The following is a 24,696-nucleotide window of genomic DNA, read 5'->3' on the forward strand; positions in this document are numbered from 1 at the left end:
TATGCCCAGACAGAACTTCAAACAACCCACGGGAAACCCAGGAATGAAAGCAGTAACGGCCCAAAAAAAGTAAAAGATCAATTCATCTCTTCTAAAGAAAGGAATGAAGTCCATGAAGGGGCAATAAGGGAAAAAAAGGCGTCAGTCCCTACGAGATTATAGAATCGAGCGACAGCGACTTAGATTCACCTAGGCAGCCACGCAGAAAAATACCTACGTCCAAGCAGGATAGTCGAAGGATCGACCAAGAGTCCGCCATAACATTTCAAGACAGAAAAAAAGATGAACATCGGGGATCAAAAGGACTGTGCCCTGATATACAAACAGGCCCATCACTATCATCCAGACATACCAAGGATTATGAAACTAAGTCAACTAAATCTACAAAAAATTGGACATGGACAAAAAGAGAAGGCTCCCAGGATCGTAGAATCTAGCCATTACTCGAGAGAACAGAGCAACGGGAGCAGTCTGCCACAGTGGGTCCCTCGTCACAGTTAAAAAGATCTAGATCATTTTTGACTATGGGATGTTGGAATACCAGAGGGTTTCACCATTTGTTAGGGAAATAGGGAAAATTGACATGAACCTGGGGACATTTAACCTCCTTTCCCTGCAGGAAATCTGGATGATGTTGAAACCAGAATTAGTCGGATACGAAGTGGTCTTTTGTGAAGCTCAAAAAGGCCTGAGGGGTCGCCCGTCAGCGGGCTTGCTAATGGCAATTCGTTCAGGTTGTGGCATTGAGGTCCACAAGGTCATACATTCATCGCATCTGATTCAAGCAGCCATTTTAAACTGGTCCCGTCCACAAGAAAATCCGGGGAGGATTGTCATTGAGAAACTACTTGTAACCAATGCATATTGGAACCCGGCATTGATCAGCAATGAAGATTTCATAAACGAGACCGCAGATATCTGGGATTCCTCAGCATCAATCTATCAATGGCAACACGCCATCCTAAACAGAGACTTCAACGATCTTGCAGGAATGGGAACTGTCAGTAACACAGGACAATCGGATGGCCCCGGCATAACCAGAGGTAATTTATCAGAATCCCACATGGCAGATAGAGACATGCATAATCTCCATTGGCTGAGAGGAAAAAACAACCTAAAAATTCCAACATGGCAAAGAGATCAACAACAGAAGCCCATCGATCACATCTATGTCTCGAAAGATTTACTGACGCTCATGAAGACCTCCTCAGTAATAGCAACAAAGCACAGCGACCACAATATCTTATCTGCCACTTGGTTTGCTCTGCAAGAATCAAAACTTTATGCACCTTTGGAAATTGAAGTCGGATGTGGCGGGTCACGGCTGAAACTTTCAGGAGCTCCGAGGAGGGAAGTTCTAGGAAACTCCCTACAGAACGGTTGGACTATGCACCTCTTCTCACAAGATTCTTAAAACCTAATGGAAAATTCAGGCACCAATCTTTAAAACATATCCACCAATACGATCAAGAAGTGGTCAAAAGGTGCAGAATATTTAATCAATTAAGCAAAGTCTCCAAAAACGTCCCCTCAGAAGAAAACTCAAAGAGATGGAAATCTGCTAAGAAAGAATATAGCATCGAAATACCTTGTATCAATTGGATTCACAGAAAGGACTTTTGGAACTTGATTAAAGGAACTACAACGAATTCAGACAATAAAATTCAAAACCACGTAGCGGAAAAGCAATGGTCTACGCATTTCTACAACCTATACTCTCGACCCACATAAGGAAGGGCGCTCAAATTGCCTACTGCAACACCTAAAACAAATAAGGAAATAAGTTCTTGGAACATCTGCTCTGAAGAGGCAACAATCCTGAACATGATTAAGAAACTTAACAACTCACAGGCTCCCGGACCCGACAGGCTGAGCAATTTGGAGTAAAAAAATACCCTGAACTATGGGCCAAGATGATAAAGAAGATATTTGAAAATTGCAACAATAACCGTGCGATCCCGCTCTCATGGACTAAAGCCATAGTAGTTCCGATCTTTAAATGGGAGGCTCCGGACGACCCAAACCATTATCGGCCCATCGCTTTGCTCGATGTAATCGGCAAGGTTTTCACTTCTTTGGCTTTGGAGAGCTTCCAAAACTGGCTTGGAAAAGTGAAGTACGTAGATCAATTCAAAACAGGCTTCACCAAGAACGCTGGAACAGCAGTGAACATCTTGGCAATTAACACTTTTGAGTCAAAGGCATTCCAAAGTGGTACTCCCATGTACATGGCCTTCATCGACCTGGTCCAAGCCTTTAACCAGGTTGACAGGGATCGCCTATGGAGCAAATTACAGACCAGACATTGTCCAGCATCAGTCTTGTAACCAATCCAGGCATTGCACGAAGGGACCTCGATGAGGGTTCGTCTAAGCAGTGATGGCGTCTTATCAGAGGAAATAAGAACATATCGTGGTGTCAAACAGCGGTGCCCGCTGGCCCCCTCCCTCTACAATGCATTCATAGCTGACTACGAGGAGACTGAGGGAGAAGTTTGAAGTTTTCCACCAAAAATGGGTGGGGAAAAAACCTTGAGGCTTTTATATGCAGATGACATCATCCTCTTAGACCTCATCCCAATAGGGCTGCAACGCCAATTGGAGCGCCTGGTTTCTTACCTTAAATCCAACAACCTACAACTAAACAAAACTAAGACCAAAATCATGGTGATGGGTAAGGTGAAGAAAAACAGAAGATCATTCACCTGGAAGCTGGAGGAGGTCGTGGCCTTCAAATATCTGGAAGTCATGCTGTCGAACCATCAAAAAGAGGCAGCGATGCAAGAATTCCTCTGGGCAAAGCTGAGGTCCCTGACAACACAAACAAAATCAATGGACCGTAAGTACGGACATTTTCACACGTTCATGTGTTGAATTTCTTCAAGACAAAGGTGCTAATTTACGGCACAGATGCAATGCCGTGTCTCCTGGACGGAATCTGGTCGATGTTGGAGAGTTACTTCTGGAGATCAACTTTAGGCCTGTCAAAGTCAACGCCTATGGCACTAATCAGGCGGGAACTCGGTTTACCATAGCTTGCAAGCACAAAAGCAAGATCTTCGCTACTACTTTTCAGGAAACTGTTGTGTACTTCGAAGCCAAAAGCTTTGGATCTGATAAATAAGGAAATTGATGAAGATTCCAATAAAATGTTAAATAAATGGAAGGAGGTTAACCAACGACTTCTGTATGGCCTGGACTGTTCTGAAGAGCTCTTGGTAAACAACCCCAACAGAGTCACAAAGAAGCTGTATGAAAATGACTGGATTTCGACGTTGGAATCTGCTAGTAGATATCGTCTGACCTCAGCCATTCCGACCCCAGCAATGAAAATTCAAGAGGTTAGAGGCTACCTAAAGAAATGTCCAGATAAACAAATGAGCAGACACTTCCTAAGATTCCGTCTTAACCAGGTGAGAACAAGGGAAATTCTAGCCTTGAGAAAACAACCGGAATCTGTAACTTCTGCTCTAGACAAGACAGGGTGGAAACCAACCACCACCTGCCGTTGGAATGCAGCTCCCTAAAAGAGGCCAGTTTAAAACACCTATCACGAGCCTTAACAAACTACTCTACCTTGGATGATAACGAACTGTGGGCTCTGCTCTCAAGTGGGGAGGACGCCAGATGTGTGACATTTGGGTCTGAACATTGAAAACCCTTGGGGGGAAATGGACAAACCGTAATTTTATTTAATTTAAATGAACTTAATAGCCTACACCAGAAGCAATGGAGGGATAAGTTGTCTTGAGCATATACTTTAAATTTGCTCTTTGTAAAAATTGCCATGCAATTAAATCAAATAAAAAAAAGAAATTGTATGGCTCAGTCCGACCCTGCCTTGAATGGAAGATGCAAATACCACAATGCAATGCAGCAGAAGGCAAAAGAAATGGCCTGTGGATTTTGAAAATGTACTTTCAAGGTTTAAAGGCTCATTGCAAAAGGTAATGTGTGAAAAGGTTACCTGTATGTGTTTCAAGGCATGCTTCATATATAACATTCTACCTAAAATAAAAGTGTTCGTTGTGTTCACTATGAACATGAAAAAACAAGGCAGATAGTTAAAAACGGTTATGTGTGATGTGTTTATTTGTCCTGCAGGAGGGTTCAGATTTTAGGCAGCTAACTGGTGCTTTGCGAGTGTTTTCAAAATAAAAATGTCCCTTTGCAGTTTTTAACACAGAAACGTAAATAGCGTCTTGCCTAAAACAATGGTCTCTTACATGGGTCTTCGCTCATAAATCGCTCCCACTTCAAATGCGCTGTTTGAAGAGAGAGAAGCAGTACTTAGGTATCCGCAGCGTCTGGTGTCTCTGGGAGGGGCGTATTTGTCCCTAGTGCGTCACAGCAGGAAGTTGAGAGGTGGCACGTTCCCTCACTCGCACAAACAAAAAGGAAGCCTCGTACACGGAGGAAGCGCAGTCACCTTTGAAAACAACATTAATTCTGGAGGCAGGCAGATGGTGCCTGCTGGGCCGCTATGGACACAAGGCCCTGGTCAGCAGCACAGACTGCCCATGTTTCAGGCTGGCCCCATGTGGCACCAAGTCACACTATGACATGTAATCTAAGCTAGAGAGAGATGGAAACTGTCGTTGGTCTCTGCACCTTTAAGGGAGAGATAGTTCTAGGCGTGAAGCGGGAGTGGGACAAGGAAGGGGAGGAGTTAAGTGGAGAACAGCAGTTAGAGTTTGTTAGTGAAATAAAGAAGACGTATGCAGATCCCTCCAGTGTTGCGTCTTATATTTAATGCCTGTGTCACCAGTATCAACTCGCAACGAGGTTCGTCCTTCACGTACCTGAGTCCTCAGTAGTGGCAAGTGATCCCACTGCACCTGTCCATTCCAGTGAGGCGTCCCGCCTCCATCGTCCGAACGTATGGCCCAGTCTGATGCCGGCGATCCCGCGGTCTGCCCGTGTCCCATTGGCTGCACGCCACCTACATTACAACGCACCCTATCCCGGGCAAAGTAGCACTGCGGGTGCCAAGCGACCCACCGAGGCACACAGAGTGGCCCATGGACAGAGGAATCATACCTAACAGAGTGCCCAACCAAATGGGCCTCAGGACACAGAAACAATGTTATCGGTGTGGAATGAATTTCCCACACTCAGAGAGGTACCCAGCACTATCACAAAGATGCGCCAACTGTGGCAAGGAAGGCCATTTCCAGTCAGTCTGCATGGAAGCAACACCATTCCCCACTCCAAGAATGAACCCGCAGCCACAAAACAAACATATGGACGGCCCCTCAGCCCCCAGCCTACCAGAACAGGCCCTACTACCAAGGACAACAACGGTATGTCAGGGCTGTAGAAGAGATCCACCCGCAAGACTATGACCAGAGTTATGACCAATACAACCAGTACTGCCAGATCGGGGACGAATATGATGAACCCCCGAGTACACATCTGGACTACGGTGAATACCAACAGATCACCCCATATCGTGGAGGAGGTGACTATGACCAGAACTGTCTGGTTGAATATGTAAACCTCATCCAGGACAATTATGAAGCAACGGAAGCACCCATAATAGTGGTCAACCTAGGGAACAAACAATTCTGCTTTCTAGTTGACTCATGGGCAACAGTCAACATTATGGGGGAACAAGAATTCCTGCAGATGCCCGAGAGACCAGAACTCGAAAGGGCCAACTCAAGGATTTTTCAATGGAGAGCAGCACTACCCCTACACTCAATTGACGATTCAAGAAACGACTGATGCTCAATGGGTGAATGCTAGATACCACCATTCATGTCATCCGAAGCCCGACAAAAGGTTGCTGCCTCCTCAGCTACTACACAGCATGCTGTTTGGGCTTCATTAACATCCACTTCCAAGAGGGAAAATTGATCCAATTATCCGCATACACAGGAAAAAATGGGGAGCGGGCATATGCAATCAACGCCACCCAAAAAGGACCAAATTACGTCACAAAAGAGACTATCCTAGGTAGGTTTCCACACCTATGCAAATGGCTTGGAAGACTTAAAGGGGCACCCGTCAGACTACATATTGACGAATCCATCAAACCAATTCCCCACCATCCCAGGAAAGTAGGTTTCCACCTTCAAGAAGCCATCTCAGAAGAATTTGACCAGCTACTCAACGACGGCATCAGACAGGTCCCACTGCATGGGTATCCTCGTTAGTTATCGTACCCAAAGAAGGAGGGCATCTACGCCTTTGTGTAGACATGAGGATGGCCAACACTGCCATGTAAAGGGAACGACACCCTGGCCCATGCATTGAGGCGTTCTTGCAAGCTGAGAAAGAGAGCCTGTCGGCGGTATGGGCCTGCGAACATTTCCACAATTTCATCATTGGACAGAAATGTACTCTGATCACAGACCACCAGGCATTGCACTCACTCTTTGGCAACCCACGCATCAAAATGCCACCAGGAATAGAAAAATGGTGTATCAGGATGCAGGAGTATGACTACACCATCATCCACAGGCCAGGGGGAGATCAAAATCCGTCATGCTACCTCTTCCATCACCCAGCTGGGACACTGACCACCCGCCAAGGTGACGCAGAACCTGTGAGTGAGAGAGCACACAGAGTTAGCAGTCAAAGACCACTCCATTCTGCTGAGAGGGTGCCGACTAATCATTCCTGCGACACTAAGGGCCGAGTTCATCAGAACGGAACATGAAGGACACCAGGGAGTCGACGACACAAAAAGGGAGCAGAGTTTTCATGTATGGACTCACTTTCAGACAGCTGGGTGAAGAACTGCCTGCCTTGTCAATGCACAGCGCGGGCGGAAGCTCCCATCCCGCTACAGCCCACACACATACTGGACCACCCGTGGGACAGAGTAGCGGTTGATTTCTACGGTCCGATGGAGTCTGGAAAATACCTCCTACTATCATTGATGAGTATTCAAGATTTCCCATCGCCAAGAGGATGACAATGACAGCGGATCCCCAAGTGGCCGCAACATTCGACGAGGTACTCAGCGAATGGGGCATCCCACGACACATCAAATCTGACAATGGACCCGCATTCAATAGCTGTGAGTTTGCAGCCTACGCCAAGCACATGGGGTTCACGCACCAAAGGAACACCCTCAGATGGTCACAAGCAAATGGAATGGCCGAACAATTCATGGCATCCATCAAAAAGACAGTCAAAAGAGCTTGCATAGAAGCCACCAACCCACATCAAGCTCTGGGTAGGCTACTACGCGACTACCGCAACACGCCCCATGAAGCCACCAATAAGACACCCGCCGAGCTAATGATGCGCTATCAAATCCACACTCGCATTGTAAGGAACACCAGTAAGCAAGAGGAGGAAGGTATGGAGATCATAAGGAGGGACATTGAGAGAAAAGAACGGGCAAAGGCATACACAGACATGAGAAGGAGGGTAGTACCGATGGACCTCCAAATCAGAGACGAAGTTCTCGTCCGGCAAGCCATGACAAGGAAAACAGATGCAAGATATTCCCAGAAACCGCTAAATGTGGTCCCCATCAAAGGGACCATGGTGACAGCCCAAAATGCTGAACGTGAAATCACAAGGAACAGTTCACAGTTTAAACACCTTATCAAAAAGAGAGGAACCCGAACTACGCACACCGGAACCAGACTCTAAACCCTGAGCGTCAAGGGATGACACGTGGACTCCACCAGTAGGGGATCGGCATCTAATGCAAGATTCGTTTAAGCCTCCACAGCCCTCAGGTCTTTGAGAGTAGTACAGGGCCCCAGCACGTGACTCGAAGACCTGCACGCCTGGTGGAAGAGTGTTGATCCCACCGTCAGAGCATTTGCCCGGGGTGATGTTGTAGGCCTCTGCACCTTTAAGGGAGAGACAGTTCCAGGCGGGAAGCTGGAGTGGGACAATGTAGGGGAGGAGTTCAGGGGAGAACTGCAGTTAGAGTTTGCTAGTGAAATAAAGAAGCCTTATGCAGATGCCTCCGGTGTTGCGCCCTTTATTGAATGCCTGTGCCCCGGTAACAGAAACACTAATTACAACTGTTCAGCCATTGTTGTTGTGAATGTGTCCTGCTTTGCCCCGCTTACCTCCACCTGTCGGACACAGCGTAGGTTTCAACAATGCACTTCGAAGTCTGACGGCAGGTAAACAATGCTATTCCCTTTCAGCCCCATGTACTGGGGTACTGAGGGTATGGGAAATAATGTGGAGGAAAGGGTAATGGGCATACAGGGCAGCACACCCACAGAAAGCAACCAACATTGCATCCTAAGTGCGCAAATGAAAGTCTTAGACAGAGGTTTCATTTTATCTGAAAGCCCCAGGGAACTAAATCACTGTCTGCTCCCAATGTTTGGCTTTGTCAACTGGGTTTTTTAGGCATAAATAAATAACGTGAAAGAGACAGGCACACATTCGCATCTGAACATCCCACCACCTGGCAGACCCAACATACACCTATGAAACACCAATGAAACTTATTCAAACTGCCTCCTCTTCAATCAGACATTGCTTATAACTCGTGCAGTCTGGCACTGGAACGTAAGCAAGCATTTGGAGGGACGTTTATGGCACAATCGATGGTGCGGCTTGCTGGCCTTGAAATAAGGACTGCCAAGCACGTGGTTACTTTCAGCTGCCCTTGGACAATAATGATTAAGACAACAAAGGCACATCAGCTCAAGTGTTGCATTTTGGGTTGTCGCAAAATGTTGATGTGCTCTTGGCCTGTTTTCACATAGTCTCGGACTGGCCTATCGGGCAAAAGGCCCATGCCCGAATCAAAAACACAAAATGCTGGTGCGAATCAGTTTTTTGGTTAAAGTGGGCCTCTTTTTTGGTCATTTTGGGTCAGTTTGATGAGTTAATTCACTGTGTGGCTAGTAATTTTGGCCAGTGTTGCTGAAAAAATATTCTTTAAAATGCACAATTTGCATCACACTTGATCAAAAAACTCCCCTTTGGTTACTATTCAAACAGTGTCACAAAAGGAATGAATTGCCATTTGCAACTTGGGGCCACGTTTTCATTGGTGCCCGAGACAATTGTATGGCCTTGCATAGATTTGCATCTCCAGCTGTGAATCCATGGACTCAGTGACTGTGAACAGCCTTGCAAATGAGAGGATACGTACGTTATCCGTCACACTATTCAAAGTTCTGACTTGCTGCTAGCCCCTAGCTATAGTGAAAGAAAGTGTTTCCTGGGAACCTGAAAAACCAGGCCATAACGAGGCAGACTGCGACCACAAAAAATAAGGTCCAAGAAAGAAGTACAGGGACACCCAGACCCACAGAACACGAGGGACTGAGGCAAATTCAATAAGGAACCACAGATTGATTGACTTTGCATCAAGAGACTTTTACTGGTACCCAGAGACAGTTTGCCTGTTCGAAAGCGACAGAGAAGCAATCGTGGTCTGTGTTGCCTATTTTCAATTGGCCAAGCTTTGTGCTAATTAACAAAACATGTATTGTCCTTTAGCACAACTTTGATAACATTCTGAGTCCATCACTCACTGGTTTCCGCTCAGCTTCATGGAAAATTGGATCAGCGTGTGATCAATGGTGGATGACCAAAAAGTACAACTACTCCCCATTCAGAAGGTTGTAAGAAGTACCAGGTGGGCCAAGCTGCTCTTCAATGCCACCTCTCGCTTGGTTGGCCTTGACATGATATGATAGGATAGGATATGACATTTATAAGGCGCCTAGGCACCACAAGACAAGGAGAGGGAAACAGAGGGAGGACAAAACAACGATCTTACTAAGCCTTGTGTCATTCAGATCAAGTGTAAAGCAATCAATGAAATTGACATCCTGGCTGTGGCACTGTCCCTCGTTACCACTCTTCTAAGATCTCATCTCCCTGGTGGGTGTGTGGGAATATAGCAGCAAAGCCAGGCCCAGTTGTAAAGTATGGTATAGATATGGCGGATTGGTTGATAGAGGACGAGTATTGGGTCATTGTTAAGGTGTTTTCCTATAACAATGAACAGTAGCGGTATGCGGTACAGTAAAGGGACACAATAGCTTAAATGTTATGCATTTCTTTTAAACTTGTTGTACAAGAGGTTTACAGAGTTGGAGGGGAGAGTGCAGGGTGAAATGGGGGTTTGTATAATCTCACCCTAGCCCTGTACCTTACTCAAAGGTTGAACCTACAGACTCCCTTTGCCCAGAAAGTGCTGTAGCTTAGCTCAATTACCCTTCCCCTCCAGTCTGCCTTTTAACATATGATTTCTGAAGAGGACAGATGTCGTACTGGTCAGTTCTTTGTTAAGAGAATCATCTAAACACCACCAACTTTGAACAAACCACCAGTGAATGGATGGCTTTGGTGACGGATCAAGTACACCAGCACTTCGCCAGGCTCACCACAGGAAGTTTGTTGTAGGATATTAAGGGTGGTTGTTCCTTTCAGTCTCTGAGAACAAGCTCCTGGCAAGATGGAATGTACTATAACCAATCACAGAGAGGTTGCTACATCTAAAATAAGTGATCGCCAGAAGACATCAACGATCTATCATGTCAACCGATGGGAAACATGCAAAGATCTGCCTGAGTGATCAGGCCCTGATGGCCAGTAGAGAGTCCAGCTGCTAACCTAAGAAAAATGATTCCCAAATTCCTAAACACAATATAGTAGATGACCTGTGAGACTCCCAAACGCATTTTGGAGATGTTTTCGTCTACAAGCCATAGTTGGTCAAGGGTTTCCCACAATGGATTGAAACAAAGTTGGAAGGGCCAGAATTATTCGGCTAGTCAGACAACCAGTTGCCTGACCCTAGGCGATACAGATCGTGGTGGAGAATGTTAGAGTTGGCCATCATTAAACCCTCACAGAGCCATTGGCCCTCACAAATTGTCCCAGTTGCCAAACCAAATGGGCCTGGATGTTTGGTATACATTTCCACAAGTTTAATGAAATTTTAAGTTTCAATGCCTATCCAATAGTTTGTACTGCTGAGTTTATGGAGCAGATAGGGCCAACTACATATATTTCAACAGTATGGCTATCATCATGTAACTCTGGCACCCGGAGTGCCTTTTCCACTCCAGCAAGGCTATTTCAGTTCACTCTATTGCCGTTTGCACTCCATGGGACTGTGTGTTCACTGGTCTCCATGGAATCGCTGGCAAACTGCTACGGCATTGATCTGCTGTGGCTCAGAGAACCATGGGCCCCATCCAAGATGGCGACCATTTTGGGATGACCACGTTGGAAGAACATCCGAGTGTCAGTCTGCCTCCACCACGATGGTGTATTCACCAGTCTTTTTTTTCATGAACAGCATTGATATACAAGTTACTTCATTATTAATATTATGGTATATATTGAGTGCAGACCTATCCTCCAGAAGCAACAGAGCGCTTTACAGAGGTGTACAACAGTACAGATGCATAATGGAGCGCTTGTCAGAGGTAACAACAGAACAGCTATACAGCGGGCGGGTGGGGCACAGAGGGGCACAGTGGAGGGGTAAAGCTGTACCGGGTGGCATGGCAGAGAGGGGCGGGCGACTTCTAGCGAGTCAGGTGGTGCGAGGGGCGATGTGATGGCCTAGATGTTGAGGCTGAGAGATTCCTTGAAGAGGGGGGTCTTGAGTTTTTTATCTGAATTGTAGGAGCGTGGGGGCGAGGGTAATGCTGACGGGGAGGAGGTTCCATATCCTTGGGGCATAGGCCGAGAAGCTTTGTTTTCTGGTCCTTTCCTTTGTGCAGCGGCGGATTTTCAAGTCTGCACGTGTCCTGGTATGAGAGCGAATGGTGCCTGGTGGGGCAAACCTATGATTCCTTGAGTGGCCATCCTCCTTGCATTGTTTCCTTCCCTTTCTCTTGCTCCTAGTTATTTTCTGCACCTGGAGATCCTCCCCCAGCCTCATTTGTGCCCAGGCTTCCATCTGTGGCTCCGACCTTTACGTTCTCTGTGCCCATCCTTCCAGCTGTGCCCCCTGCCCTTACTAAATGTGTTCCTATCCTTCCAGCTGTGCCCCCTGCCCTTGCTGTATTTATGCCCATCCTTCCAGCTGTGCCCCCTGCCCTTACTGTATTTGTGCCTATCCTTCCAGCTGTGGCCTCTGCCTTTACGTTCTTTGTGCCCATCCTTCCAGCGGTGCCCCCCGCCCTTACTGTATGTATGCCCATCCTTCCAGCTGTGGCCCCTGCCTTTAGGTTCTTTGTGCCCATTCCAGCTGTGTCCCCTGCCCTTATTGTATTTGTGCCCGTCCTTCCAGCTCTGGCCCTTGCCTTTACATTCTTTGTGCCCATCCTTCCAGCTGTGCCCCCTGCCCTTACTGTATTTGTGCCCATCCTTCCAGCTCTGGCCCCTGCCTTTACGTTCTTTGTGCCCATTCCAGCTGGGCCACCTGCCCTTACTGTATTTGTGCCTATCCTTCCAAATGGGCCTCTGCCTCTGCTTTCTCTGTGCCGAGCCTTCAAGCTATGCTTCCACTCTTCATCATCGACATCCTAAGTGCTTGAGAGGTTTTTCTTTCCCCTTTGGCTGTCACTCTGGGGGGAGCTTCCTCTCTAGTATTGATCTCCTGGTGGCATAGTAGCTGCCAGTAGAGACAGGATGCTCCTATTCTCAAAGAGCCGACATCAGATGGACCAGGTAAGTCCTACAGATAACACCACCTAGGCATGTTCCGATGAATTATGGATCTCATCCTGCAGTCTCACCAGGAACACATCACTGGAGCCTATTTGGTCAACATTGTGATCTAGAGTAGCACCTGGTTGGAACACATCTGCATCATCTGTACCCCAAAGTTTACGGGAGAGTGGTTTGAAAGCTAATCCTGATACATGCATTCTAGCCCTGGCTTCAGTAAAAAGAATGGAATTTCAAACGGAGAAAGGGATCTGTACCTTTTTCTTCAGTCTAAAATGCAGGGGGAGACCCCCGCAACCCCCCGCACTCTCCCTCGACCTAATCTATACCCTTAACCATCCCATATATATATTTAATTAAATTTGACTGAAAAAAAGGTCCAAAAAATTCGATCAAATGTTTTAGGTCAAATGTTTTTAGGTCAATTATGCTAATGCCCTTAAAGTAGAGTCCATACAACATTTTCTGTGATTGGTTGAATACTATCGTCTGTTCATCCTGCATTTCTCAACGCTTACAGACTTACTTAAGAGAGCAAAGATGAACAGATCACCTGGCCAGACACAGCCAAGAAGACCTTCAAGTGCTTCAAGAACTTGCCGTGCCATGAGCCTGAGACTTCAGAAGGCCTTCATTCTGTAGACTATGCCTCTAGGGTTAGGCTAGAATGCCTTCTCTCACATGGATGACATGGACACGAGCATCCCATCCTCTATATCAGCAGGAAACCCTTCACTAGAGCGAGGAATTAAGCGGTGATTGACCATCAAATGGGCTGTAGAAGTCCTGAAGTATTACATTAGTGAGTGGATTACTTCATGCTCCTACTTCATGCACCCCTTTCCTGGATTGCTCGTTATAAGGACTGAAATGCTCTTGCTCTTCTCTGGTTGTGGCTCTCTAGCCACACCAGTGCTTTGTAGGGTTTAGGTGTGTTTTACCAAAGTGTTTTGATCGCAGCAAACTGACCCCAATTAATCTGCTCGGGCCCCAATTCAAACGCACATTTATTATTTTATTTTTTTTCTTCGTCCCCCGCATCCAATTTTAAGGAAGCAAGGGACACCCCTGCACCCACACAGTTGCAAAATATCAAACATCGGGAGCGGGGGCACCCCCGCAACCCCACTCTCTAGGGTTAGTATTTTGCTATATATACGATCAAATTGCCCTGAAGGCCAAATCACCCATGCAAAATTCGATCAAATTGGTCATTAGGTCAACTGTTTTAGGTCAAATAGGCTACTTTCATTAATAGTACATTGCAAAGGACGCCTACAAACAAGTGTAGACTTTCTAAGCAGACGCCCCTTAAAAACTCCTGGAGGGAGGTCAGGGAAAGGAGGATGTGTGACAATGTCCCCTGTCTCACTCTTGGGGTGAATGGTGGGGTAGCCACAAGAGTATGCTAGGTTTGGGAGCGGTGTGTGAAGGATCCCATGACCTAACCACCCACCATGATCTTTCACATGAAACCAATCTGTGGTTTTGTCCCTTTAAGGGAAACATATGCTCTGAAGGACTCCTCTAAATATCCCATCCTCCAATGCTATGGGAAATGCTAAGCTATGGTTTGCTCCAAACTAATAAACTCCTCATTTGTTTCTCCAAGACCATGGTGTGCATAAGGGAGGGTCGGTAACATTATCATTAGGGATTGTACTCAGCAGTTTCAGGTGCCCAGTAACCAATCCACAGTGGAAGAGTCGTTAAAAAGGTGCACACGTGACAGAGGACCTAAATACTGCACAATTTTTCAGTTTGTTAGCAAGCAAGTAATCCATGGTAGGACAACTGAGCACAGCACTCCACTTTGCTGGCTTCATCCCGCCAAAGGCTAAGCAAGGTTTCAAGATGGCAGTAGGTTTAGATGATGGCTTGCTCCTCGATGACACACAGAGCAGAATTGGGGTCCATAGAGCAGTGGAGAAACGACACTCAGTCAAAACACAACCAATCATGTTTGCACACCAACAATTCCCCACACTTGAGATTAGCTGAGCAAAGGGGGTGTTTGGAGATGGAGTCAGGACCCGGCATGAATAAGCCAGGAGGCAACAAAGGGAGGTGTGAGTGTTAGGAGGCAATGGGGGTGCATTGCAAAATCCTAAAGAAAGGAGGACAGAGTGGAGGAGGAGCGATGATAGGGAGAAGAGAAGGTGGATGGAGATGAGAGAAGGTGGTTGGATATATATATATGGCCATTATTTACAATAGGGTTAGAGGGGAGGTACTCTGGCATGAGGTATTGGGATAGTGTGGCAGCCTGCCTGAGGCTAACTAGCAAGATGGGACCACCCACAGAGGAATTTCTCTGGCCTCACGCTTCGTGTGGGGAGGGTGCCTATGATTAGGTAGGGGTTCTGTTGCATCAGACTCACCCTAAGGGTCCCTGAGACCACTCCAAGGAAGGGTGAGCTGGCGTGGTAGGTCCCCATTTAGACGGCGCTCCTGCCATATGAATCCTAGGAAAAAGGTTTAAAAGGTATGTGGTTTATTAAATAAAGAGTGGTCCACATTTGGATCCCTATAAAATTCACTCTGGTGCCTTTGTCCATTAGTGATCTAAGAACTCAGAGTGAAGCCCATCTCCAGTTATCAGCCATTTTATTTAGCATGTGCAGTGCTCCTTCCTACGCAGCAGGCTGGGGTTGTCGGGGTGGTATCCGTGGGAACTGTCCCTGCTCTGGCGAAGGGAAGAGTACACCCTTACACGGACTAGGGCCAGGAAACAGGGGCTACACAGAGCTAAGAACAAAGTTCAAGTACTCTAAAACCCCCAGATTGTGAGCAACTGACAAAAATCCAGGACAGAACCCCGGATTGAGAGACTTTGTATTGTGTCAGAAGACTTTTACTGCAAACCTTTTGCTTTTTTTAAACCCACAAGGAAGCCATCCTGCTTTTTATGTTGTCTTTCTTAGTTGCCCAATTTTTGACCTGACGCACAAGAAATGTTTTGCTAATCTTCTGTATCCATCGGTCATTGATTCGGCTCAGATCTGTGACAATGATCTTCATCACTAGTCATCATCCCTGTGGGCTGAGAAGGAGTTACATGGCATGAGTGGATTGCCAAATGTCCAGTGCGGTCCAAAACCGCTGGGTTCACACCTTCCATGGCTTGTGGTTGTGTGATTCCGACAACACTTCTGGCAGTGTCTGGCCAGCAGTGGTTGTTACAGGCTTAGCAGTTGTGGAGGCAACAGGCTGGGCAGCAGTGATTTCAACTAACTGCACAGCAGTGGGTGTCAACGGATGGTTTGTAAAGGCATCAATGGGCAGGGTGCTAGACTCAGGCATGCAGGTAAATATGCCATCATTACCCAGGCCCTCATATGCTGCTAAACCCACAGTTGGGTCTGTGGGCGTGTGTGAACTAATTCAGGGTTGCCCAACTCTGGGCCTCGAGCGACGGAATCCCGATGAGTTTTCGGGATACCCCTCATTAATATTCATGAGGACAAATTTGCATGCATTTAGAATCATTGTATGCACATTTATTTCATGAATATTAATGAGGGGTATCCTGAAAACCCGGCATGGTTCCGGGCCTTGAGGCCTGGGGTTGGACAACCCTTTATGGTCTAACTTTAGGAAGTGGCAAATTGATGGCTGCTGGTGGAGGGCATCAGTGCCTTGTTTACCTTGCACAGTACTAATATCCACATCACTATGGTGATGCTAGCATCTCTTGCCAAGGATTTCACAAAAGGAACTCCTACCGTCAGTTTTTTCTGTTCATATCGCTTCAGATCCTGAAACCTTATCTTGATTTCATCCTGCGTTCTTAGCGCATAGAAAACTATATTGCCCTTCTGCAGAATGGCCTTTCATGTCCTGAACCTCTGGTGGTGGCAAAAGCTTGCCAGACCGTCTACCTTGATTGCTTAAACAAATCTCTGCCAGAACAATGATTTGATGATCACTAAACTTCAATACAGTCCGCCTCAACCACGCTCCCTACTAGTCGTCCTCTGCAGCCGTTATGCACGAGTTGTAATTGGTTATTTATAACGCACTTAATACCCAGAGGTTTCTAAGCTCGACCTGGGGATCGAACCAGTGTTGTGTTCCGCATGGTCTTGTGACCAAGGCGAGCGCGTTGCCCCTGAGCTATCCTCCCATCTGGTATCTGGTTCCCGCATTGTGTTGCTTGTTTACAAATGTCTTCTATAACCTATGTGCGATGAATGGTCCAGTTGGTAAATAACGCAGTCGTCCTTTGACTCCATAATTCAGTGACTTGCACGAGTTGTTAGCACTGACTTCGTGATGCTGATGCAAGTCTTCTGTTCGTCCCAGGTTTCTTCCAAATGTTGTACCTTGCTCTGCTGGTAATGCACTTTCAGATAGCTGGTCAGCCGGTCAGATAGCACAGCGAGTACAGCGCTCGCTTTCACATCCGTGCAGAGTCTGCTGATGCAGGTTCAAATCCCAGCAGGGACAAACTCAGCCTTTCATCCTTCCGAGGTCGATGAATGAGCACCACACACTGTGGGAAATAAGCAGCGCTCAGATACCTGAGGGTTCGTAACACTATATAAATGCCCAAAACAAACTTTGGAAAACCATTCATGGGGTGCATATGTGCAAGCCCTAACTCTTTCTTCACCGGACCCAATTACTTTCTTAAACACTAGTCAGACCCAGGGGTGCACCTAGGCTAGGTGTGGGTTGGGGCGCTGACCTTCAAATGCTAGGAGAGGTACGAACTTCAGTGACTGTGGGGGAGGGGGAGGGGCACACTTACTTGTGTTGGGCCATCTTACTTCTTTGCATATTCGAATAGGATGTGCTGTGAAGCCTCAATGTTACTAGCAGCTAACAATCTCCTTTCTGAAACGTAACACTTAAGGACTGCTGTGAGAATGTGCTGCCCCCTTCCCCCACTACCCTTCTAATCACTACCCTGGCATGCACGTGCTAACCCCACCTCACGCTAATTGCCTAACAATGAATGCAGGTGCTAACAGTGACATGCCAGGCGACCACGCCGAACCCCGAGAGGCATGCGGCGGGGCCGTCCCTAGCAGTGATGCCAACCGCTGCCCGAGTGGCCAAGATTAAATGTCACGAGGTGGAGCAGAGAGGTAAGGAGCTGCACGCTTGTGAGGGGCTTGCATGGAAAAGGGAAATGACGGTGGTAGAAGGGGGAGGGGCAGGAAGGAGATAGCCACCCAGCATACAGTCAGTGGCCACCGCTTGATTCCTCATTTTGGTCTGGGTTCTTGTCCTGCATTGTGCCCCCATCCACCCACGCCAATGCAGTTTGCTTCAATTGTTGTTTAATATGTTATTTTGTATCAACTCTTTTGCAGTTGGCCCGGCGGAGTTACATGGGGCATCCCTTTAGAAAAGTACTGCCAGGAACCACAAGGGCACTGCGCCGCCGCCAACTTGAACAAAGGCAGCCAGAGGCACTAGACTTCGGGGAAGCCCTGGAACTACAGGGGTGATTGCTAGGGGGGATGGAAGCCCTTTCCACCCCCAATATTGGGGACAGGTTAAGAGGATAACATGAATGAACAAATAAAAGTTAATCAAAAGAAATGGGAAGAAAATGTGAATGTGGAGGTGAATGTGGAGAGATGCAGTCCCTGGGCTTGAGGCCATGGATAAGTCTTGCAGTCCATTCTGGATTTGTTGAAGAGGGCGGAGGGAGGAAGGGAGGAAAGAGGAAGCTTAAGGAAGAGGCTGTTACAGTAATCCAGCCTGTAGTGAACCAGATCTCTGGAAACATTGAGTTTCTGGGGGAAGGTGAGAAAAGGGAGAATGCCTCTGAGGAGGTAAAGCTGAAAGTGTGCCTTCTTGGCAAAGTCAACGATATGAGGAGAGAAGGAGAGAGAGGAGTCGAAGTTGACACCCACGTTTTTGGCCTCATACAAGGATGAAGGGGGGTGCCATTGGAGGGCAGCCAGAGAGTAGAAGGCAAAGAGGGCAGGAGTCTTGCTGGCATTAAGGCAGAGATTATTAGCAGCACACCATGCCTGAATAGCAGTCAGACAGTCGGGAATGAGAGAAGAGGAAGAGGAGAGAATCTTAAAGGAGAGCTGAGTGTCACCAGGCTAAAGTTGAAAAAGATATAGAAAGAGGAAATCAGGTGGGCAAGAAGGGCAAGGTAAATATTGAAAAGTCACGGCGAGAGGATAGAACTCTGAGGGATGCCGCATGTAGAGATCGATATAGAAGAGAAAAAAGGGCCCATTTGAACATGGTGGGCCGATTTGAAAGGAAAGAGGTCAACCAATTCAGTGCCTGGTCCGTAATGCTGAGGGTATCATCGAGCCGATTTATGAGGGTGGAATGGTTGACAGTGTCCAAGGAAGAGGACAGATCAAGGAGGATGAGAACAGAGGGAGAGTTGGAGTCAAGGTTTGAGAGCAAATCCTCACGGGTGTTCAAGAGAGCAGTTTCCATGCCTCAGGCTGCTCTGAAGCCAGACTGGTGGTTGTGGAGATTCCATGTGGTGGATCAGTTGGGAGATTACCAACATCTCCAAAAGTTTTCCCAAGAAGGTGGTAGTGGAGATAGGGCAGTAGTTAGCCAGGCAGGAAGGGTCTGCAGATGTCCTTTTTGGTAGGGGTGCACAATGGAGTGCTTGAGGGGTAAAGGGAAGGCACCAGTGGCAAAAGAGTGGTCACAGAACTCAGCCAAGGAGGGCGCGAGAGAGGAAATGTTGCCCTTGGCAGTTCTAGAGGAGCAGGAAAGCACCGGTTTAGAGAAGACTTTCGTAGAGGAAACTGTTGTGGTGACTTCAACAGGTGAAATGGGGGAGAAGGACGAGAGAAGGTGGGAAGGATGGGAGTGCCAAGGGAGGCTTGGGTGAAGGAGGAGGGCAGGGGGGTGGGGAAGAGAGACGCTGTATTTCTTGAGTTTTTGTTGTGAAATGGGAGGCCAAGGCCCTGGGAAGGAAGATGAGAGGTGTAGACTGCAGTAGGATTGGCAAGTTCCTTACAGATTTTGAAAAGTTCAGACATATTGTTTGTAGCCCCAGAGATTCAGGTTTGGATGTGGACCCATTTCTTGGAGTGGATGGAGAGTCTGTATTGCCTTTGGAGCAGGCAACAGGCCAGTTTGTCAGAGGATATGCTAGAAGCCAACCACTTCAGATCTGCGATTTTGCTCTTGCGTTTCAGCAAGGCTAGGTCAGAAACGAAGCAGCTATTCTACTTGGAAGCAGGGTTCATGCGGATCCTAACGGCAGGGGCAATGGAGAGGGGAAAGTTAACAAGGGCTGAGTCAGTGTGAGAATCTATAGCAGGAATGGGCGGTGGGTGAAGGAGGCTCCAAAGGAAGCTACTGACACTCACTTCATTGGTTGGATGACAGAGAAAGACGCTTGGTCAGCGGGGACACAGGAGCTAAAGATGGAAGGCGAGAAGAGCATGGTCAGACCAGGAGAGAGGGGTAGTGAGCGGGTTAGCAAACGAGATTTCAGCTGAGATGAGCGCATACAAGGTGTGCCCAGCTGAGTGGGTTGGACCAGAGGGAAGAATGGGGAGGGGGCAAGAGTCACAGAGGTTGCGTGAGAGTATAGTGGCTGTATCAGGGGAGTCGAGGTGAATATTGAAGTCTCTGAGGAGTAGAAGCTTAGAGGCAGAGGTCAGAAGCGAAGAGGCGAGTTTGGCCTACTCCGAGAGGAAGAGGGAGACCGGCCCAGGGGGCCTGTAGATGGTAGCGAGAGTGAGCGAATGCGTAGGAGAGATGCTAAGGTTGCAGACAAGACATTCAAAGGAAGAATAGGATTAAGTGGGTATGATGGCAGCCGGGACCCAACCAATTCAGTGCCAAGGGTCACTCTGCCTCCAGCCCGTTTAGCCCTGGGATTGGAGGGGATCTTGTAGCCCTCAGGAAGAAGAGCGTTGAAAGCAGTGACAGAGCTGGCATTGAACCAAATCTCAGTGAGAGAGAGGATGTCAAGAACAAGGTCTTCAAGGAGGTGACAGATGTCAGAGGAGTGTATGACAGCAGAGCAAGAGCTGAGCATAGCTAGGTGAAGCTGGTCTTTAAAGGTCTTCTGAGGCGGAATACAGGGGCGAGGTACAGCTGTCAGTGGGGGCAAAGAGGCCAGAGGGGTGGCAGAGGGTGAAGTGGCAGAAGGGATGAAGTTAATAAGAGATGGTAGATGCCTGTCAAGAAGGAAGAAATTGGGCTGAGAACCCGGGGCCATGATAGTGCCATTTTGGTATACATTAATGATGCACCTAGAAGATGGGAAGTGTGTCAAGAGGACTTCCCATCTGGTTCCGCCATTAATGGGTGATGAGGAAATAGGGGAAAGAATAGAGTCCATAGGTCAGGAGAGGGAACAGCAAAGAGGATGTCAGTAAACGTCTCCCTGGAAGAAGAATTGACATAGGTGTCAGCAATGTGCAATCCTAGGTTGGAAACCAGGAGTGCTTTCTTAAATGCTTGCCTTCCAGACTTCAAGAGAGAGGTTAGAAAGGTGATAGAGTAGCCGTTAGAGTAGATAGGGGAGATGGAGGGAGCCATAGTCGGGGGAGAAGGAGAGAGGATATGGGGAACTGCACAGTGCACAATGAGCTCTCCAGGAGGCCTAGCAGCCAATCAGTCAGGCAGAGTCAGATGCAGCAAATGAAAGCATACATAAAGGTAAGTGTAGGGCCTAGGTTACAGGAAGAGAGGGAAGCACGAACATATCACAATATGAAGGCGCAGACAGTAAAGTGAACATCCAGAATAATAGTCAAGGTTGAGGTAAGAAACAGCAGTATTTTACAATAGTCCTCAGATATGCATATCGCAAATGAGTAAAGAAGCATAGCAGTTAGAGGATTAAGAGGAACAGGATTCAATATTCAGTAATGCAGACATCATACCACTTTTAGGTAAAGCCAACAGGTTAAAAACATCTAGTTTGGATGTTCAAAAATGCAGTCAAAAAGCATCTTTTAAGTAAGGGCTGTAGAATCTAAACAACCTCTAGATTCGAATTACACATATACATTTAAATAAAAGCATCTTTTAAGCAAAGCCTACAGAATGAAGCAACATCTTCATTCGAATTTCAAATATCAGTCAAAAAGAAAAGCATAATTTAAGTAAAAACTTGCAGATTTCAAAACATCAAGAATTGATTTTTTTTCAAATATAGAGTCAAAATACAACTTTATATAGAGCAGGCCGATTCGGAACCAACAGGTTGACTATGTCAATAGAGATGAGAAGCATCATAAGTTAACTGGCGCAAGCAGTTAGGATCACACCGATGAATAGGTGGAATCAGTCAAAGCACAGGCTAAGATTAGCACAATTCAGAGCTAGTCAACAGTAGATGTATATAAGGAACAGCTAGGGTGAGTTGCGCTCAAGTAGCGAAATGTGGAAAGAGTGGATAGTTCAATCCCGTAAGTGAGGGCAGTTCAGGAAGGTGAGTAGACAAAATGTAGTTAGTCCAGAGGGGTAATGGGTCTGTGCTGGTTGGTAAAGATATGATTCACAGAACGTTTTCCTATGGGATTGCGCCATTATACAATAGTCCTGTGAATCAGGCACAGAGTGTGTACAACCTGAGCAGTGCGTGGAGAGAGGTGCGGCTGCAAGGATGTTAGTTCGATCCAGCGATGATTCAGGCTCATGGTTGGGGGAACTTGAGCGATGCAGCACCAATACCGAAGGGTAAACAAGAAGACACGTGGCGATGCCGTGGGATCACAGACATGGCTTCGCAAGAGGAATATCCCGTGGCCACAGGGACTCTGAATATGCGGTGGCACAAGAAGATCGTGGGGCTTACCCGAACATAGCGGGTAATTAGATTCAAAGAAAATAGTAGAAAATTGGAGGGTAAGGTAATTTATTAACAGAAAGAATATGAGACAACAATTGATAGGAAATGGACAAAGAAAACGGGAAAAGACTGCGAGAAGAAATACGGGAAATGAAAATGAGAGAAGAAAATGGGCACTACAAATAAAAAGAATGAAATAAAAATTGACGGGTAGAGATGGACGGTCAGGAGATACATGGTTGCACTCCTACTCGGTACCCCTGCTTGGATCGGGGGATAGCGGGGAGAGTTAGGACGTGATTGTGGTGGTACAGCCCTCTGCTCCGGCACCCTTTTCCCCTTCCTCCAGACTTTCACCCTTTTGGAAATTCCATTTGACCAATGAAAAAAGTTATCTAATGGATCCAGTTGAGGCACTGCTAAAATCAGGGCCGGCCTTAGCCGCGGCAGCGCAACAAAAGCCTTCCACCCCTCCCCCGCACGCCACATTTTGCTATAGGCACCAATGCAAAAGCATCAGCGCCCTATTGTCATAAAGGCGCCCCGCCCCCTTGAGCAGGGAGAATTTAATGTCAATAGGGCACCTGCCCTTCCTTCTCCCACCACTCCAGCTCAGGGGAGACCTTGAAAGACTCCCCCGAGCTGGTGTGGTGGGGGGCTATAAGCGCTCCGAGAGGTCGCCCAGGCAGCCTTGCCCTAAGGCCGTCCCTGGCTACAGTAAAACATCACCTTGAATTTCCCCCAATGCTTCTGTGGCTTGATAATTGTACTTCAGAGGGAAACGGCATACTGTTTATTTCTGGCTTGACCGAGTTCTCTAAGTGTGTCCCCATGAAAGGTTGCCAGAGTTGTATCTATATACAGCGCCATATATTTAATTGTTGATTTTCTTTTTCGAAATATTATTATTTGGTGTTTTGTATAGCGCCGCATATCGGGAGTACTGGTTTCTGAGCACTTTTTCAAAGAATGGTTAGGAACCCTGGACCGTGTTGATCTGAAGCCAGGCAGGCTAAGGATAGATATTGTCCTTCCCTTTATAGTAGGGATCACAGGACCGCAGCGTGCATTTGCCTCGTGCCATTAGCAAGAAAGACTTGTTTCCCAGGCTTGGCTCTCACATAATTGCTTGGAATATTTGGATCGGTGTAGCCTGTTATCATATGAAGTGGCTAGTCGTGAGTTGGCAGGTGTATTTGCCTGACTGTGCAGCAGAAGCTAATTCGGCCCTCTAATTGCTGGTTGGCCTACATACCTTTTAATAGGCGTCTCCTGGATGGAGACCATAATGGATAATTGATTTGTATAAACCTTAATCCTCTGGGCTCTAGCGGTTATCATCCCCCAGCCTGCGCCTCCCTACCCCACCTTTATACAGGTGTGGGATTCTCCAAACATCATGGTCTGTTGAGGCATGCATACCCCCAGAATATGTCCTATCTGAAGCCTTTACATACACACGAATGCTAGCACTATAATCTTCCAGGTACAATACGAAAATTATATTCCCCTATTTGCAAGAAGCCATCCTTCTTCGGTAACGCCGGCAAGGGTTGATTTAGTGAATGCATTTCGTGCCTGTGGCGGGATATATCTCTCCTGCCACCACACGGGAGGATAGCTCAGGGGCAACGTACTCGCCTTGGAAGCTAGACTACACGGAGCATCACACAGGGTAGACTACACGGAGCATCACACAGGTTCGATCCCGGTTCCGCGCCTAAAAACCTCTGGGTATTAAGCGCGTTATAAATAACCTATCATATCGCACATGTACCAGGACCATATTTTATGTCTTTAGTTGCTTAAAGCGCAGACCTAGTTCGAGAGCAGCCGAGCTCTGTACGTTTTTTGGCAGCCAGCATTTGGGCTGGCCTCTTAACAGTAGCGCAGTACTGTGAGTTGAGTTTGGTGCGTCCATTCGGATTAGTCCATGGTGCAGTGCTGCTGAAAACGCCACATCTTGAGAGATTTGCGAAATTTGAGAATTGTGGGGGAAATCCGAGTCGATATTGTGCTTCGAGCCAGTTGCTCGATTTGCAACGCACCATACACCAAAATGTGGTGGAACCCAGCTTCTGTCTTTCTTCTGTGTTGCTTTCTTTTTAGAAAGAGGTGCCAAGGCCACAGCAGTACCTTATACCCGGCTCCCAGTGGCATTGGGCTGCCTGAGATTGCTGGGTTCTCTGCCAAGTCCTGGCCAGTTCGAAACAATGTTGTGCTCAGGGTGACACGCCACAATACCCCCCTCTCCTCCACATAGAGCCTCCATTGATAAACCTCACTGTACTGCCGCTGCAAAATCATTAAATCATTGCACTTTAAATAGCATTCTATTGACTTGTACTTAAAATTAACAAGTATACAACA

This window comes from Ambystoma mexicanum, chromosome 1q (genome assembly GCF_040938575.1).
Source record: "Ambystoma mexicanum isolate Mex_15411 chromosome 1q, UKY_AmexF1_1, whole genome shotgun sequence".
NCBI classification, from domain to species: domain Eukaryota; kingdom Metazoa; phylum Chordata; class Amphibia; order Caudata; family Ambystomatidae; genus Ambystoma; species Ambystoma mexicanum.